This window comes from Emydura macquarii, unplaced genomic scaffold, assembly GCF_026122565.2.
Source record: "Emydura macquarii macquarii isolate MOO-44397 ecotype Brisbane River unplaced genomic scaffold, CSIRO-AGI_Emac_v2 contig_1644, whole genome shotgun sequence".
Taxonomy (NCBI): domain Eukaryota; kingdom Metazoa; phylum Chordata; order Testudines; family Chelidae; genus Emydura; species Emydura macquarii.
Window position 1 is genome coordinate 14,237,459 of NW_027131781.1, and position 17,992 is coordinate 14,255,450.

Below are 17,992 nucleotides of genomic sequence, written 5' to 3' on the forward strand. Positions count from 1 at the left end.
TTCATTTGATTCTTTGCTTTCTTTCCATATAGTGCAACTCCCCCACCAGTACGACCTATTCTGTCCTTCTGAAGTATTTTGTACCCTGGTATTACTGTGTTCCATTGATTATCCTCATTCCACCAAGTTTCTGTGATGTCTATTATATAATATCCTCATTTAGTGAGAGGCACTCAAGTTCACCCATGTTAGTATTTAGACTTCTAGCATTTGCATTTAAGCACTTAAAAATTGTCACTTTTTAGCTGTCTGCCATTATGTGGTGTAATTGAATGGGACTCTTTTTCATTTGACTATTTCTCATCAGCTCCTACCCATATTTTATCCTTTTCCATCCTCTCCTCCTTACTAGGATATAGATAATCTCCATTAATAGATCCTCTCCTAAGGGATGTCTCTGTCCGAATCACATGCTCCTCCACATCTGTTGGCTTTCCCCCAGCCCTTAGTTTAAAAACTGCTCTACAAACATTTTGAATTTTACGTGCCAGCAAGCAGGTTCCATTTTGGCTTAGGTGGAGTCCATCCTTCCTGTATAGGTTCCCCCTTTCCCAAAAGGTTCCCCAGTTCCTAATAAATCTAAACCCCTCCTCCCTACACCATCATTTCATCCATGGACACATTGAGACCCTGCAGTTCTGCCTGTCTAACTAGTCCTGCACATGGAACTGGAAACATTTCAGAGAATGCTACCATGGAGGTCCTGGACTTCAATCTCTTATCTAGCAGCCTAAATTTAGCCTCCAGAACCTCTCTCCTATCCTTCCCTATGTCGCTGATACCTACATGTACCACGACAACCGGCTCCTCCCCAGCACTACACAAGTCTGTCTAGATGTCTCGAGAGATCTGCAAACTTCACATCAAGCAGGCAAGTCACCATGAGGTTCTCCAGATCTTCACAAACCCAGCTATCTATGTTTCTAATGATCGAGTCCCCCATTACTATTACCTGTCTTTTCCTAATAACTGGAGTTCCCTCCCCCATAGAGGTATCCTCAGTGTGAGATGATACCATGACATCATCTGGAAGGAGGGTCCCAACCATGGGGTCGTTACCCTTTTCTCCAGTTTGATGTTCTCCTCTGAGACTTTCATCCTCCTCAACAGCACAGAGGCTGTCATGCCAGGGGTGGGACCATTTCAGTGTGTCCCGGAAAGTCTCATTTGTGTACCTCTGTCTCAATTAGCTCCTCCAGTTCAGCTACCCTGGTCTCCAAAGCCCATATGCAGTCTCTGAGGACCCGGAGCTCCTTGCCCCGAATGCACACATACACCACCCGCCCATAGAGCAGATAATCATACATGTTGCATTCAGCACAAAAAACTGGATAGCCCCCACTCTGTTGCTGGACTTCTGCCTGCATTCTTTTTTTACTCCTTCAGCTCTTTCTTTTGTTCTTGTTTACTTTTTTATTGGGGGGGTATTGTCTTTAGTTTACAGAATGTTAATGAAGTGTATCTGCCCCCCCACCAGTCTTCCACGCCCCCTCTAAACTTCCTTGAAAGCTCCCCTGTTAGCTGCCTCTGGTCGCTTAGGAGTGGGCTTTTTAAGCCTGGTTCTCCATGAGTAGCCCTGCCCCCTGGTTAAGGGTTGATGGATGCTAACCAGAAGTCTACAACAAGATCTACTTGCCTCTACCCTGTTCTAAACCCACACAATTTTGTGGAACATGAAATTGACATGTGGTGGGTTTTTTTTTCTAAATGCCCCTCACTCTTTGGGCCCTTCCACCAGATTGCAACCAGTTTGTAAGCTGTTGGGCTTTCCCACGTGGCCATGAAACTGACTGATCAAGTGGAAGACTGAAGTCCCTGCTGAAGTTTCCACAGAAGGCCAATGGACTTTTTATAGGTGCTAATTGATACTGACCTGTGTGCCTTCTGGGTCTATTGTTCAAGAAGGATGTACTTGTTATGGAGTAACTCACCCATTTGCAGACCCAAAGAGCCAAACTACCTGGAGTAAGCAGGTGAAACTCCCAGTGGTCTCATTCATCCCAGTAAGATTTTGAAGTAAATGAATAAAGTCCAGTCTCCAGCTGTACACTGGTGTAACTGAACAGAATTTGGCCCATTGACCATCATTATCCTCAGACATAACCAGTGTACAATGAGTAATTCTGCTGACTTCAGTAAAGTTACTCTTGATTTACAGCAGTGTAAAATCACACCCACTGACTTCAGTGAGAGTTACACTTGTAGGGACCAAATTCATCCCCCTGGTGTACAACACACCAGATGGTGTAAGTCAGTGGTGCTCCACTAGAGATACACATACCCCTGGGGGTACACAAAGGTCTTCCAGGGGGTACATCAACTCATCTAGATATTAGCCTAGTTTTACAACAGTCTACATAAAAAGCACTAGTGAAGTCAGTACAAACTAAAATTTCATACAGACAATGATTTGTTTATACTGCTCTATATACTGTACTCTGAAATATAAGTACAATATTTATACTACAATTGATTTATTTTATAATTATATGGTAAAAATGAGAAAGTCAGCAATTTTTCAGTTATGTGTTGTGACACTTTTGTATTTTTATGTCTAATTTTGTAAGGAAGTATTTTTTTAAGTGAGGTGGAACTTAGGGGTACACAAGAAAAAACAGACTCCTGAAAGGGGTACAATAGTCTGGAAAGGTTGAGAACAATTGGTGTAAATTACTCATTTTGCACATTCACAAGATGCCAAAGTGATGCAAGTTTCACAGTTTTATTGCTTACAACACAAATTTACATCACTGTTGAATTTGGCCCAGGGATCTCTGCCACAGCAATATTTCCTGAAACAATTACGTCACTTCCACAGCCAGTCGCAGGCACCAGGCTTGTTGGCTTGGAAGCCAGAAAGGAAGAACACATATTTCTTCCGCACAGTACCAGCACATCACTGCTGTAAACCAGGACTAATGCAATTTAAGTCCATTGAACCCATAGAGGGTAAGCCCATGTCTACACTACAGACTTCTGCCGGCATAGCTAGGTTTTTCAGAGATGTGAACATATGTGATCCCTTCAGTATTCAAGCCCCAATCCCAAAGGACAAGTCACTTACAGGTCAGCTACACCTTAGATCTCACACTAAAAATGACACTTGTAGCCAATCCTAAAATAAATTATATACAGATTTATTAAGTAGGAAAAGGAAACAAGAGTTATTTACAAGGTTAAAACAGGTAAACAAATACACAAATAAGTTACAATCTCACATTTCAAAAGGTAATAGAAGCTTCTATAATAAGCAAGCTCTTTATGTCCTTTAGGGCTAACTCAGGCTAAGCAACTGGGTATCCCTTGCTTATGCCTACAGTACCTTGGCCCCAATCAAGGGTCCAATCAATAGAGATACAGTTCCTTCGTTTTTAAGGGTTTTTATTCCCTTCCCCACTGCTGCAAACTCAGAAGATAGAAGGAATCCACTTGCATGACTCATCTTCGTGGGGAAAGCAGAGCAACAAAATCTTTTGTCCTTTTTGAAGTTCCACAATAAGTCCATCTGGTGTCAATGGGCCTTCCTTGCTGGCCAGGACACAAACACATGCCATGGGAGATCAGCACTTTATACTAGCTAATATCTCTCTCTTACGTGATGATTTTCAATGTCACTGAGGCTTACAATAGAAATTCTTAAATATTATCTTACAATAGGAGATACAGATGCTACAAGAAAGATTAATGCACATAGCACTGACCGGCATTCAATAAAGTCTAAACACTAAACACCCTCTTGTAATTCCAATACCTATTTTAACAATAGTAACACACAGGTGAGCCTTCCTGATTGCAGCTATGTTTGTCAATGTTCAGCTGAGACATGGGGCCTTACCATGAACTGATACCAACTCCGCCAGTGTCACAAAAGCAAAGACCTGTAGACTCGCTGTCCCCCACAAACCTTAGTTCATTTCTTGTTTTTCCATCTCCTCTCCAGTCCAAATAGTACGTTCCCCTCATATGGCTGGCACCAAGACAGCTTCCTCCTGCAGGGCCCCCAGGCCGGGAGCCTGAGAGTGACAACGAGTTTGCATGAAATGAGGCAGATTGTTGCCTCCTTCATGTGGGCATGGCTGCAGGCCATGGCTACTACAGAACCCAACATACAGCGCTGTGGCTTGATCTAAGCACGGGCTGCTTAGATCAGAGGAGATGCAGTGTCCAGCGTTCTGCAGAGGCAGCACTGGAGAGCTGAATGCCCATATGTCTCTTAGACCATAGCCTGCACTAGTGCTGGCCAGAGAAACTGCAACAGAACCTAGTGCATCAGAATATGTAGTTCCACCAAAATGCTTCATTAAATTAGGTCCATTTTGCCAGAATTTTGTTTTGGAAGGAAAACATGGGGGGAGGGGGAGAGAGAACGTGTTCTGACAATGTCAAAAACCTCCCTTTTGACATTTTTGCAACAAAATGTTTTGATTTTTCATTTAGAAATGACTTTTCACTTCAAGTTGTTGAAAATGTTGTATGATAATGTGTTGTTATAATACAATACAAAATAAAAGTCAAAATAAAAACAAACATTTTAGATCAACTTCAAATGATTTCTTTCCCCAGCGATTTTCCTTTGTCGAGAATTTTGGAATTTGGGGAGCTTGTTCTGATTAAGAATGAAGCCAAACTTGGAAGAAAAAAAAAAATCTCAAAATCCATTGCAAAATAGAACTTTCATCCTCCACAGAGCTCTGCTTTGGACACCTCCAATATAGATAAACCTCATAGAAATGTAGGGCTGGAAGGGAACTTGAGAATTCATCAAGTCCAGCCCCCTGTGCTGAGGCAGGACCAAGTAAACCTGACAGGTGTTTATCCAACCTGTTCTTCCAAACCTTCAGTTATGGGGATTTCACAACTTCCCTTGGAAGCCTGTCCCAGAGTTTAGCTATTCTTACAGATGGAAAGTTTTTCCTAATATCTAACCTCAATCTCCATTGCTTCAGATTAAGCCCATTATGTCTTGTCCTCTTTCCAGAGGACATAGAAAGCAACTGATCACCATAACAGCCCTTAACACACTTGAGAAGACGGGGTTGGGATGGAACCTGACAACAGTCTTCAGGACTAAACATGCCCTGTTTTTTGTTTTTGTTTTTTTTTAAAACTTTTCTTCATAGAAAACCTGACCTAAACCTTTTATCAATTTTGTTGCTCTCCTGGACTCTCTGCAATTTGTCCACATCTTTCCTAAAGTGAGGCAACCAGACTTGCGGCCTCACCAGTGCTGAGTAGAGTGGACAATTCCCTTCCGTGCCTTACATTCAACATTCCTATTAATACATCCCAGACTGATATTAGCAAAGGCAGATCCCACACAGGGCATTTTTAAAGAGACAGACAATTAAATAACCTTTTCTGCTGTCTGAAAGCTAATGCGTCTCCCTCCCAGTGGGGTGTTAGACCCATAGATTCCTCCTCGTTAGGTTCACCTTCAAAGAGCGTGAAACAGAAAAAATGATCTATGCTTTCCTTGCCTGCATCTATACATTAAGATTTCTCCTTGCTCTTCAAATAGATTGGCAAAAGCTCTTCATTATGAAAGAAAATTGCAGCCACTACTTTTCCTCTTCCACCTCTCTCCCTTGTGCACTGACATGAGCAGACAAACCACAAGCCAGAGTGTTCTCCTCTCTCGCCAGTAAATTGCAGATTTGTCGTCACAACCCTTTCAGCCCATGAATCCGAAGGGCAGCTCATATTTCTGAACTGCGCGCCTTGCCGAGTAACAGAGCAACAGTGCAGATACCCACAATGCACTGGATTGAGAGACTGCAGAGGAAGAAAGTTCATCGAGCCTAAACTCTAGGACATCTTAAGACACGATGATCTTCTCCGGATTCCAGGCTAGTGTGTCTGGAGTTTGTTGGAGAAGGGCCCTAAAGCTACAACATACAGATTTTGAACACTCTCAAGTTTGAGGATGTTTGGAGCCAGGATTTTGACTCAGGCTGCTACAGAGATAGATTTGCAAAATGCAGGCCCAGGTTCAGACTGAGTCTAGAATATGGGGGGAAGGTCTGAGCTGGAGATCCTTGCTGAGGCAAAACCTCCTGCTAAAGCAAACAGGAGCTTTGCTCTATCAGGCCCTTCTGCAGGCCCACTCCTTCCCTCTTTCCTTGAGGCTTATGTTTTCCATAATACCAGCCTCACCCACCTGCATAGCCAGAGACTTCACAGAGAACATAACTCCTTATCTAGCTACTTAACTGTGTGCTCTCCTGAAGTATAGATTGCCCAGCCAGGGGCCCATGCAGCTTTGTCTCTGACCCATTCAGAAGCACCATAGAACACCATCTTTCCGTGACCATATGTCAAAGGAGGGGTAGCTTACCTCAAGGAGGAAATACCTTTTGGGTCCATGTTGGCTGGGGGTTGGATATCATTTGGGGTCTGCTTCCTGGCTTGTCCATCCTTCCTTGTTTCACTCTCACACTCCTAAACTGCTTTACTTCACCCTAAAAAGAGTTTCCATTGAGAGCATTAAGGTCACTGCAGTGGGACTCCAGGAGCCAGAGGAACACAGAGAAGCTGAGCATGCCCAGAAGCTGCTAAATGGAGTTCAGTGGGAATGCTGGGAGGAGGCAGAAAGGGGGTTCTGTGAATACAGTGCCTCCCTAGCAAGGGAAGGATGTTTTTCTGCTTGCTGACTTGCTTGGCAATTTAGCAGCAATCATATCTTTATTCTGCTTCCTTATCATCCCTTTCCAGTTTTTTGCTCCTAAATCTGCTTTCCACTGACTGAACTGTAAATAGAACCACCCCCTTTTGGGTCTGGCCTCCTATATCTGGAGTCTCTTTCTTTGCTTAGCAAATCTCCAGACGGATGGCACAACCTGGGACAGTTTCAGTTCCTCCCCAGTGCTTGTTCCCAGAGCTCCATTGGGGATGTAAAGACACCTGTCCTGAGGAGGAGACGCTGAGAGCAGAAGCCACAAAGGGACTTTGGTGTCACAACATGGGACACCTAACTTTTAGGCACCTAAAAAAATCACAGGAACATCAAGATCCACAAAGCCTCAGACAGGTGCCTAGGTTCCAGGCCCTATACAAGGAATGGGAGACACAGGCACCTTAGCCTGCCATTCACAAAGCCATCAGGCTAGACAGAGAGATGCTAGTGAGAAGGGTGTGTGCTAAACCCCACCCCTCCCTCAGAGATAGGCACCTTGTTCTGCTAGTGATCCACGAATTGGGGCAGATTGGCACTCAGGACCTGAACCAAAACAGCTGCAGGGGAGAGCTCATTAGTGTTCTCACCAAGTATGTGGGTGACTCCCAGTCAAGTCCCTCCGTTTCCTGAGTGGGGGGAGTAGGGATTGCACAAAGAAGTGCCTGAACCATTGGGCTATAAGTCATTCCACCACTGTCTCTGGTCCAATTAATGTAAGTGTTTAATTGTTTAATTAAAGTGGAACAGCTTCAACAGGAGAGATTGAGGGATCCCTTGGGCACTCATCTGGGAAGCAGCTGATCCTTGTACAAATCTCTTTGCCAGCTGTGGAGGAATTGACCAGGGCTAAGTGTGCTCCTCCCCTATGTACTTCTCTGAGGGGCTAGATTTGGGAAGCAAGCTTAGAGGCTATCTACCAGATTGGGCCCCTGCCCATGACTTGGGCAGCTGAACATCTAGCTTTCCCCTTTGGTGAATCACTCTCTCCCTACCATTAATAACTACCATCAAATGTTTTTAGACCTTATGTCTCGCCCTTTATTATTGCTTTGCACTAATGGGCACATTCACCCCTTAAGTCACTCCCTTCCCCCAGTCACTTTTCTGAAGTCCCCGCAGATCATCAGTATCGTCCTGGTAATATGGTGGCCAGAAGTAAACGCAGCTTTCCAGGTGCACTCATCCCTGATCCCTTTAAGGAGGGACTGCCAGCTTCCTGCTCTGGTGTCAATGCCTCTCTTTAGCAGCCCAAGACAACGTCAGCCTCACTGCATTTCATACTCACGGCTGATTTACTGCCCACTCTCACACTCAGATCTCTGTCATGCAGGCCTGCTTTCCAGAGTTCTCCGGCCCACTGAGTCCCCTTAGTTTGTGTTGTTTCCCCCTGTGACGTATGAGGTCATTTTTTCACCAATGAATCTCACCTTACTGGTTTCGCTCAGTTTCTAGTCCCTCTCAGCCTCTTTCTGTTACTCCTCTGTCCTCTCACTGCCTTTCACGATTCCTCCCTATTTAGGATCACCTGCGAAGTTCATTCAGGTGCTGTGTGCTCCATCTTCCAGAACAACATTGGACTGCCCGCTGGTCTTTGTGGCCCCTGCTGGACACCATGCCCAACTTGAGAAGCTCCATTTGGCATCTCTTTTGTTTATTGTCCTTTGACAGTTTTCAGTCCATACAACAGGGTTTCTGCCCCAGTCATTTTCATCACATTTCTGAAGTGAGATCTTGTGAGCTACAGTATCAACACTTTAATAAAACCCAAGTATGTGGCTTCACTGAATCCCCTTCTCCGCTTGGTTTGCATTTCTGTTGAAAAGAAGAGCAACAGTTTGTCTGCCAGGACTGATTCTTCCATCTGTCAGCCACTCCCAGCCTCCGTTACCCTCTAGATGTCCTGAGGACAGAAGTTACATTTGTCAGATACCAATGGCCAGGATTGCGCTTGGTCCCTTTTTCGAAAGGCTCTTGAGAGGCGGTGCTAGCCCATCCCTCCCCACCCCCAACACACCCCCAACACATAATAAAAAGTGACTGGGGGGCTCCCTTGAGCTGCTCGGGGCCCAAAGCAATTGCTTATGCCTAGCACCAGCTCTGGGCTCTTGCAGTGGCAGGCTGCGGAGGATAATGAAAGTTGGATGCAGAGGCATCATAGCTCATCCCCTGCCGGTGCCACAACCTCCCCTCGGGCCACCAAAGGTAGGAGCCAGAACCCACTGCCACCTTGCTGTCCAACAGCATGTTCACTCCTGGAGGGGCAGCTCAGCAGCAGCGGATGCTGGTGCTTCCAGGAACGGCACCGGGGAGAGAACGGTGGCATGGCTTCCCTTCTCCTCCTTCCCACCCTGCATGGGGCATGCGACTGTTTTGTCTCATCTACACTGGGCGAGGTCTGTTTTCCTGAGCTTGTGCAGCACCAGCACAAGGCTGTCCGGTCCTAATCAGGGCCTCCGGGCTCTATGATAATTGCATCGATAGTGCATGGCAGGAAGGGGAAATCACCGCTCAGAAGCTCTGCCTCCCAGAGGGAGGTGATGGCACAGCGCAGCGTTGCCACTGTCACAGTGCCTTGGAACAATCTGGCCACTGGGTACAGCGTGAGCTCTGGGCATCGCCAACCCAGCAGGCCCCGTGAGCTTCCCGCTCCACGTGTTGCTTTTCACAATGGGGACCCGGAGTTGCACATTATATAATATTCAGTGCCACTCAGAGGGGTGGGAGGGGCAGCTGCCAGCCACACTCCTGCCCTCCCCCACTCCTCCTCCCCAGCTGCGAGAGCAGCTCAGCTCTCTTTCTTTGTTCACCACTGAATTCATCTGACAACTCAAAGAGAGCCAGCGAGAGGAGAGAGACCTCGCAGCCCCAGCGGCCTGTGGTTCCCCAGCTCCCCCTCTGCCCTCATTTGCAATGCTTGAGTGGGGATTTCTCTATTTGCTAAGCTAACAATGCAAGTTCCCAGGGCCTGGGATGATGATGACATCACTGCAATGCTGGATGGGGGGGAGAACAGAGGGAGGCTGGGGGGTGGGAAGGGGGAGGGGGTTGCATAAGGCAGAGGCGGGCGTGGGAAACCGAAGCATCTGCTGTACAAGTCTCTGCCAACTGCTTTCAGCCTCGCTCAAAGGAATCCCAGGGAATCAAATGGGGCAGAGAGTGCAGGGAGGGTCATGTGACCAGAGGAGAACCATAGTTAGCCTCACATCCTCTCCCACCAGCCTAGTAGGGCAGGGGATGGGGGGTGGGTGGGGGGGGGGAAAGGAAATCCAGACCTGCCTCAGCTTTCCTTCCCTTTGGTCTCCTGTACTGCACTTTCCCCCATCTGTGTCTCTACCTCTTCCACCACATCCCTTGTTCTCATCATACGCGCTTTGGGCAAAATCATCCCCTCTACAGCAAAAGAGCCCCAGGAGCCTGCTGGAGTACCTGCTGATCCCCAGCACCCCTCGAACCATGCTCAGGCCCTCGGGTGTGCAAAGAGCAGAGTGTCCTGTGAGTAGCATGCCCCATGCCCAGCAAGTGACACAGGCGCAGGACCAGCTATGGCAGAACGAGCCAGCTCAACACAGGCAGCCACCCCCAGGGCCAGGCGCGATGGAGTGGTTAGGTAGGCAGCAGTTGCGGAGGGGGACTGGTGGGGGAGGAGCTGGGCCAGGAGTGGGCAGGTATAACGGCAGTACAAAGACAGGGGCATTGGAGGTGTAGCAATGATCTCCCGCAGCCTTAGAGAAGGCAGAGGTGTAAGCTGGGGACAACGAAAGCAGCTGGAAGCATTTATGGGACACAAACTGTTTTGGCCATAAAGGTGCCCCCATGACGGTATTGCTGCAGTAGGGCGATAGCCATGCCAGAAAGGTGGTACAGCCAGGACAGACTCACCCTTATGGAGAGTGCGAGCAAACCACATGCTAGGGGCACAGGAAGGGCAAACAACAAGGTCTGGGGATACAATTAGTGCCAGAGAGAAGACTAGCTTTCATGACGAGGACCTGGCCACTGAGACCCTCCCAGCAATTTATTTCAGCCATCGGACGGCAACACCTGCCAGTCCCAATAGGACTCGGCTGAAGGAAAACCAGAGACCTGGGAATAGAAACATTATCCCATCCCTGACCCCCTGGGTGAACTACGCCCCCCAGTATCCCCAATAGCTCCCCTCTACCTGCTCCCAGAACACAGGGAAAGGGGGGCTGGTCTCCGCTGACCAGACGCCAGGTGTGGGCCTGCTAGCTGCTCCTTATAGATACAGCAGCAGCAGATCTTGCCCTTCATGTGCAACTCTAGCAAAGCGTTGCTGTTGGTTGCACCCTGACTCTGACCTGCCCCCGCCCTGGGGCCTGTTCATTACAGGGTTAATGTGGAGGTGGCATTTGCAAATCCCTCAATTACATAGGCCAGAAGGCTGCTCAGGAAGAGGCTTTATTAGCAGTTGCCTTGTTCATTAGCTGCTTCTCCTCCACAGCTGCCTAATTATGGCCTCTATTAAACTTTCACTGTCTCCCCCACCACTGTCCTGACCCTTAAACTCCCCTTCCCCCCCATCCATTGACCTTAATTACACCTTCTTCCTTGGGTGAGCTGTGCACGACCACGGGGAGGCGGGTTGCTAACTGTTAGCTTACCCTGGCCCCAGTAGGGTGCAGGGGGTGGAGAAAGGCAAGCCCCAGCCCCCTGTCTTTCAGCCAGCTGCACGCCCTACACCAGATGTTTGCTGCTGAAAGGCTGAGAGCTGCCCTCTCACTGAGCTAAGAGATGGTAATTAGATCACTAGCAGAGCATTGAGGAATGCAGTGAAAGAGGCTCCCACCTGAGCTGATGGGGCTGGGCTGGGCCTGCATCTGAGCTTGCCAATACATGAGAGACAGAAAGGAAGAACAAGGCCCCATGGCCCAGGGAAGCCGCTGGACAGATTTGCACAGCAAGTGTAAGGTGGGGAACGTGAGCCAGCCCATAAAGCACCAGACTGGGACACAGCTGCTCCAGGTTCTATGCCCAGCTGTGATCTTGGGCAGGTCACCTCACTTTTCTGCTTCCTCTCTCTTGTCCTTTAGGCAGCAAATTCTTCAGGGCAGGCATTGTCTCTTACAGCGTATGTACCGTGCCCAGCACAGCAGAGCCCTGCTCTTGGTTAGAGCCGCGAGGCACTCCTGGAACGGAAATAATACATATACTCAACAGAGCACATATATTCCCCGCTAGTCCAGTCCAATCAAACTGGGGAAGATCTTCATCTGCTGCTTGGACTGGCTTGGAGACGCTTTTACCTGTCAGTTTTCCCTTCCCTACTTTCAGCCATCGCCATCACAAATACAAAGAGCTACAGGGGAGATGCAGACATGGTCAGTGACAACATATAGATGTAACAAGCCTGCCTGAATGGTCCCTTCTTGCTCCACACTGGGGCTGGCTACTCCTTATCGCTGCCTTTCCTCAGTCTCCACTCAAAGACGCCAGCCCTCACAGCCACACGAGAATGCAATTCGCATACTCGCTATTAGTTTTAACGCTCATGCCCTCTACCCTTTCTTTGTCTCTTTGCCTCGTGCGTTTGCCTGACGTGCTGTGTAAGTTCGTCAGGGCAGGGACCCTGCCCTAGTTTCCCCTGTAAAACATCATGCAGAGCTATGATGCTGTCTGGACATTTAATAACAATAACACAATATACAGAAGGAAACCTCGCCCTTCCTCTGAGGAGCCATGCTGAGGGATGAGTTAGTCCCTAAGCAAAGTGTAGTCAATAGCTGGACCATGGGCCAAATCCGGACGGCCACATGCTTTTGAAGAGACTGCGGAATCTCTTTATTTACTTGTTATCATCATTATTATTTGTGTATTATTTTCTCTGGAGTCTGGACCTTGACTATACCTTGACCAAGAAATTTGGACCTTGACAAAAATAATCGATTACCCCTGCTAAGCCATCCTGCTGCTACAAACCAGTATAGCTCAAGGCAGATTTCTAGGCACAGATCCATAAAAGTACTTACTATTAGGTAGCTAGCTCCCATTTATTTCAGCAGAAATTAGGAGCCTGAAAACGGTTAAGGATTGGGGCCCTGGCACTTTACAGCTGCTAGGAAAAATAGCAGTGTGTACCCCCATTACTCTTAGCAGGTGTTGGCAGCTGCAGCCTTCCTACACGGCCATGTCCCATTGGGTTTGGGAAAACTGAGGTGCAAATTAGCAGCATCACCTTGTGCCCCTTAAAATTCCTTTCCAGGTGGTTTCTTCTAAATAACAAACATGGGCCTTGTCCCTTGACAGAGACATCCCTATTCCTAAGCAAGGAACAGGGCACTTCATTTCTTCTCCTCCCTTTTGATGAATGTTGCCACTCAAAGGTCCTCAGCTTTCGGGGCGGAGATTGAAATACACAGTCCTAGAGTCCCCCACAGCACCTCTCCGCCTTGCATTTGAAAGATACCAACTTTTCTCCCCACCTCCCCCTTTGGGAAAACCAAAACCAAAACAAAACAAAGGGTAATAAAGTTCTGATTTCCACCACATTTGCCATTTCCTGGTCTAAGTAAAGAGTGTCATAAGAGTGACAGGCTAAAAGCTGCTGATTACTGTGGATTCATGGCATTTATTCTCCCACTGAAAAGAGCAAACATCAGAAATAATGTGGTCCAGCCTGCCTCAGAGCCTAACCCTGCAATTAATCAGCATTCATGTGAAGAAGGTGCAACAGCATCTGATCTGCACAGGGAAAGCGTAATTAAAGTCGGACGCATTCATTGCTTCTCCGAAGCATGGGAAGAGCCACCACAATCCTGACCAGAGATATAGAGCTCAAAACTCGGCTGGTGCTACATTTCTCATACATAACAAGCTCCTCTCAGCTTGGCAAAGGCCTCTCTGTTGCTGCTCCTGTCTGTTCACCCATCCTAGCTGCTCTCAACAGCTCTGCAGGAGACGGATTCTCCAGCTCTGCCTTTTTGCCCATCTGTCCCCCTCCCCATTAGCATCTTCAGCTTGTTTCTGTATAGCCAGCTCAGCCCCCCCGCACAGTGAAGGTCTGTTCCAAACTATTTTAATCTGGCCCCTTCACCCATCCCAGCCATCCTCAGCCCATCTCAAGGGGAAGGCTTTGTTAGCATAACTCCTGTCCAGCGGGCCCTCTTGTCTTTGGCTTAGAGCGGCTACGCTAGAGAGCTTACAGAGGGGCGGCGGCATCAGTGCAGCTGCGCTGCTGTAAGCTATCTAGAGTAGCCATAGCCTCAGTATGAAGAGCTGATCTTAAACAGATGTTATGTCCTTCCCAAAAGGAAAGGTCCATCAATACCAGATGGACTGCTGTAGGACTTCGCAATTGGAATTTCCCTACATGCCATCAACAAGAGAACAAAAAGCGTTTTGTTGTCCTGCTCTCCTTCCTGTGAAGGGGAGTTATGCAAGTGGACTCCTCCCATCAGCTCAGAGCACAGGGCAGGAGGCAGATAAAAACCCCAAACCAAAGGAACTTAGTATTTCTGTGTTGTTTGGACTCCAGGGTGCAAAGTTTTCTAGGCATAAGCAAGAGATCCCCAATTGTTTAGCCCTAAAGGATATATAGAGCTTGTGGATTATAGAAGCTTCTATTACTGTTTGAAACTTGAGATTGTAACTCATTTGTGTACTTATGTTTACCTGCTTTAACATTGTACATAACTCATTTCCTTTTCCTACTTAATACATCTTTATATAGTTTATTATAGGATTGGCTACAAGTGTGGCCTTTGGTGGGAGATCTAAGGTGCAGTTGACCTGTAAGTGACTTGTCCATTGGGACTGGGAGTAACTTGAATATTGCTATGAGTCTTGGTGTAAGGGACCATCTATCACAAAGGTAGGTTCACCTGGCTGGTGAGACAGATCAGAATACCCAAGGGAGCTGTCTGTGACTCCATATTTAGGCTGTCATAGTGCCTGAGGAGCTTACACTTGATAATCGGCTGCTGAAATAAGTACAGAGCTCTCAACCAGGGACGTGCACAAGGGGGGCAAGCAGGGACATGGGCACAAACCATCCTCCATCAAACGTGCACAACAGGACAAAAACACACATACAGACGTGCACCCAGACACATGCAAAGAAGTGCTCTCACATACGAACACACAGACCCGGGCTGACATGCACAAACAGCTCACACCCTTTAATTGTGCACCCCAGAACCAGCACTAGCGGGTGCCCTTTACTGCATTGCAGCAGCCCTGAGGCTGCACAGCCTGGCTTGGGGGCGGGGGAGGGGAGGGCTGCTCTCTTCCCCTGGCTCGAGTCCTATTCCCCACAGGGAAATGGGCCATTTGTTTAGTGAAGTGAGCGAGAGGATTTGGGGAAGCGCTGTTTAGTTTAGCTTCTGTGTCTTGATGTGTCTCAGGGAGGCAGAAAAGGGAGGAGCCCAAGGGTTTTTCGGGAGTTTTTCTTGTCTTTGGGCTGCCCTGGCCTGGCTCTGGCTCAGGCTCACTCCCTCTTGGGGTTGGGCTGCTGCGCTGGCTGGTTTTGTAGAGACCTTTAATCCCCACGGGATGAGTAAATTAATCCACTAAAGCATGAAGGGTTTGGGCTGTGTTTAATCGCTCCCTTTTGTGTGGGGGAATGGCTAAATGATCAGACAAGAGAAAAACCCACACAAGGGTCAGAGGGGATGCAACCCTCCTGACCCCACGTCAGTCTACAGGGAAGGGTCAGACAAAGGGACCTGACCAGCCGCCACAAAACGATCAGAGAAGAAAAGCTCTGGAGACCAAGATCAGGTGAGATGCAAAAATATACCAATTGGCCCAGCTCAGCAGAGACGTCTACTGGCCCCAGCTTCCTCTGAACTGAGGCTGGGCGGTGGGAGCTCAGTGCCTCGCTCTGCATTGGGGAGCAAAGCCATTAACTCCAGTACTGTCTCTGCCAAGAGGCTTTTTCATCCAGCCAGGCAAACGCTGTTCTGGACCTTCCTGGCGGCAGCTGTTCTCGTTGTAGCCCTGTTCAGTTCTAGGTTGATTCCCTGCCTCCTCGTTTAGCAGGATGTGAGCTATTCACGTGCTGGGGTTTTGCTTGTACATGCAAAATGAAGGCAATTTTTAACACTGGCAATGGTTTGAAGAGCCTGTGTGACATGAGTTCTGGAAAGTCTGACACGTGTTCCTAGTGGACGATCATTATTAGCACCAATTAACCTTCTTATTGACAGCCTCAGCAGAGACGCCAAGGAGTGAATGGGTCACATGGACGCTGACCTCCCATTTCACCCCTAAAGGGGGGGGTCCCTTCAGGCCAGGGGTTGAGGCAATGAAGGGGAAGCTTACATTGTCTCTATTCCAGCTGTGTGGTTAAGCAGAGGGCTTCATTCTTCAGGGCAGCACCATTCGCGAGCAGTAAATTCACAAGCACCCTAAAAAAATAAAACTTTTTAAACAAATGACTCTGCCTCCTCCTCCTCCCCAAATCTTCCTGCTCTCAGACCCCCTCCCCAGCAGGAGCTGCAGCACCAGCCCTCCCTCCCTCTGAGATTCCCTGCTCCCCTCCCCCTCCAATTTTCTTTAAAAGTAGAATAACCTGCGATCATTTTTTTTTTTCCTTTCTGGAAACTAATGGACTCCTTAAATAGCAAAAATTGCACCCTGTAATTAAGATCTTGCTTTTTAAATGATTAATCATTCTAACCCCTTCGAGCAGCATCCCACTTACTGCTCCTCTCACATTGAAATGCAGATCTGAGAGGGAGGGAGTGCAGCAGATCTGCCACAGACTAGAGCAGCAATTAAACCTTCCCAGCTGTCGCTTGTCCACTGTCTCCTTCTGGGAGCTGTGGGTGTTTTCTGCTTAGTGTCCCCCTCTGGATCCTGCTTCTGACCCTGTGACCTGCACCCCAATCCCTGTTTTGTTCCATTTTCATTTTTTGTCCCCTGTCCTCTGTTGATTTCTAGATTCTGTGGCCCCTCCCTCACCTGAGGGGGCGGGCCTTCCATTGCTTTGGGGGCTCCAGCCATCAATCCCAGTTATCCAATAGGCTGTGTCTCCGTCTCTCCCAATGGCCAGTTGTCACAGAGACAGGAGTATGAATTCAGGGCCATGGAAATGTCAGATTAGCCTCTGGTAATGTGTGTGTATGTATTCCACTCAGATATCCATTGCTATCTCATGATGTGTGGAAATTCAAACACCAAACTACTCCTAGCCTTAGTGGAAGTCACCGGCACATACATGTTCCCAGGCACGAGGTCTAAAGAACATAAACCCTTAGGTAACACACAAACACAAAATACATACAGCTCAATAAGGACATGCAGCATGCAGACAGCAAATGTGGAATCAGCAAGTGGTCCCCGTCCAGGATATTTATCCCTACCCTCTCTCTGTGGCGCACATAGAATGAGAGTTAGAAATAAAATCGTTTGGCTTTTGAGGTGTTAAAAAACTTAATGAGGGATCTGGCCTCTTCAATGATCTGTGGCTTATTAAAATCAAACACGTATGTTACCCCAGGAATGAAAATGCAGTATTCTATATAAGCTTCTACACATGGACTTGTGAGCTACATTAGGATATATATATGCATACACATCACCCATCAAGTGGTTCCCCAGAGTCCTGGGACATGTCTCCCACCAGTTTCACATTTGCCCTGAGATGTGCCTTATGTAGCTGAAGGATACTGGAAGATTTCATCAAGAAAAATAATATTATTATTTAAGCCATATCCAAAGAAGTGTCCCTCTGGCCTGAAGCCTCCTCTCCCTCTTCCAACCTAAGAACATCTGGGGAAAATACCTTGAATGTTTTCTGAACATGCAGCCTAGGTTCCAGCTCATTGTTGCATGGTAGAACGGCCAAGTGATGCAGCTCAGCCAATCAAAATGCAGCCACTTTTTGTTAATCAGCATAGTGCAATCCTGTTGGTTTAAGAAAGGCCACATCATTCATGGTTAGGGTGTCAGAACCCTGAAATATTGCCCATAATCACTAGAGTAAATGAGATGAGACTTTATTCTCTGTGTAAGTCCCATTAAATCTGCTTCTCTGCATTGTTCCCCCATACTTTGCCCCAATGTCACCCCTCCATTTTTCTCCTCTTTCTAGTGAGCCTCATAACTGAGGCTCCATCAGTGCATGAAAGTCTCTTTCTGGCCAGCACAGGAAGCAGATGGCTTCAAAGGACTTTGGAATTCTAGGGATGAAATTCTGCCCCCACTGAAATCAATGGCAAAACTTCCACTGGTTTCAATGGGGCCAGGATTTCACCATTGTCTCCACAGGCCTAGATTGAGGCCTAGTAGGCACAGAGAGGCCTAGACTTTATAAGGAGAGTCTTGGCAGAGGCTGTTCAACAGAAGGGAATTGAAGAG

General features: G+C 47.6%; 1 long non-coding RNA gene across 1 annotated transcript; it reads right to left on the bottom strand.

Moving 5' to 3' along the window:
- Positions 1–7,474: 7,474 nt before the first annotated feature.
- Positions 7,475–16,468, bottom strand: LOC137158331 (uncharacterized). The gene is made up of 3 exons (XR_010921374.1): positions 16,347–16,468; positions 15,953–16,038; positions 7,475–8,485 (listed from the first exon to the last, which is right to left on the bottom strand). It is a non-coding gene; the product is annotated as an uncharacterized lncRNA (long non-coding RNA).
- Between the last annotated feature and the right edge of the window lie 1,524 nt (positions 16,469–17,992).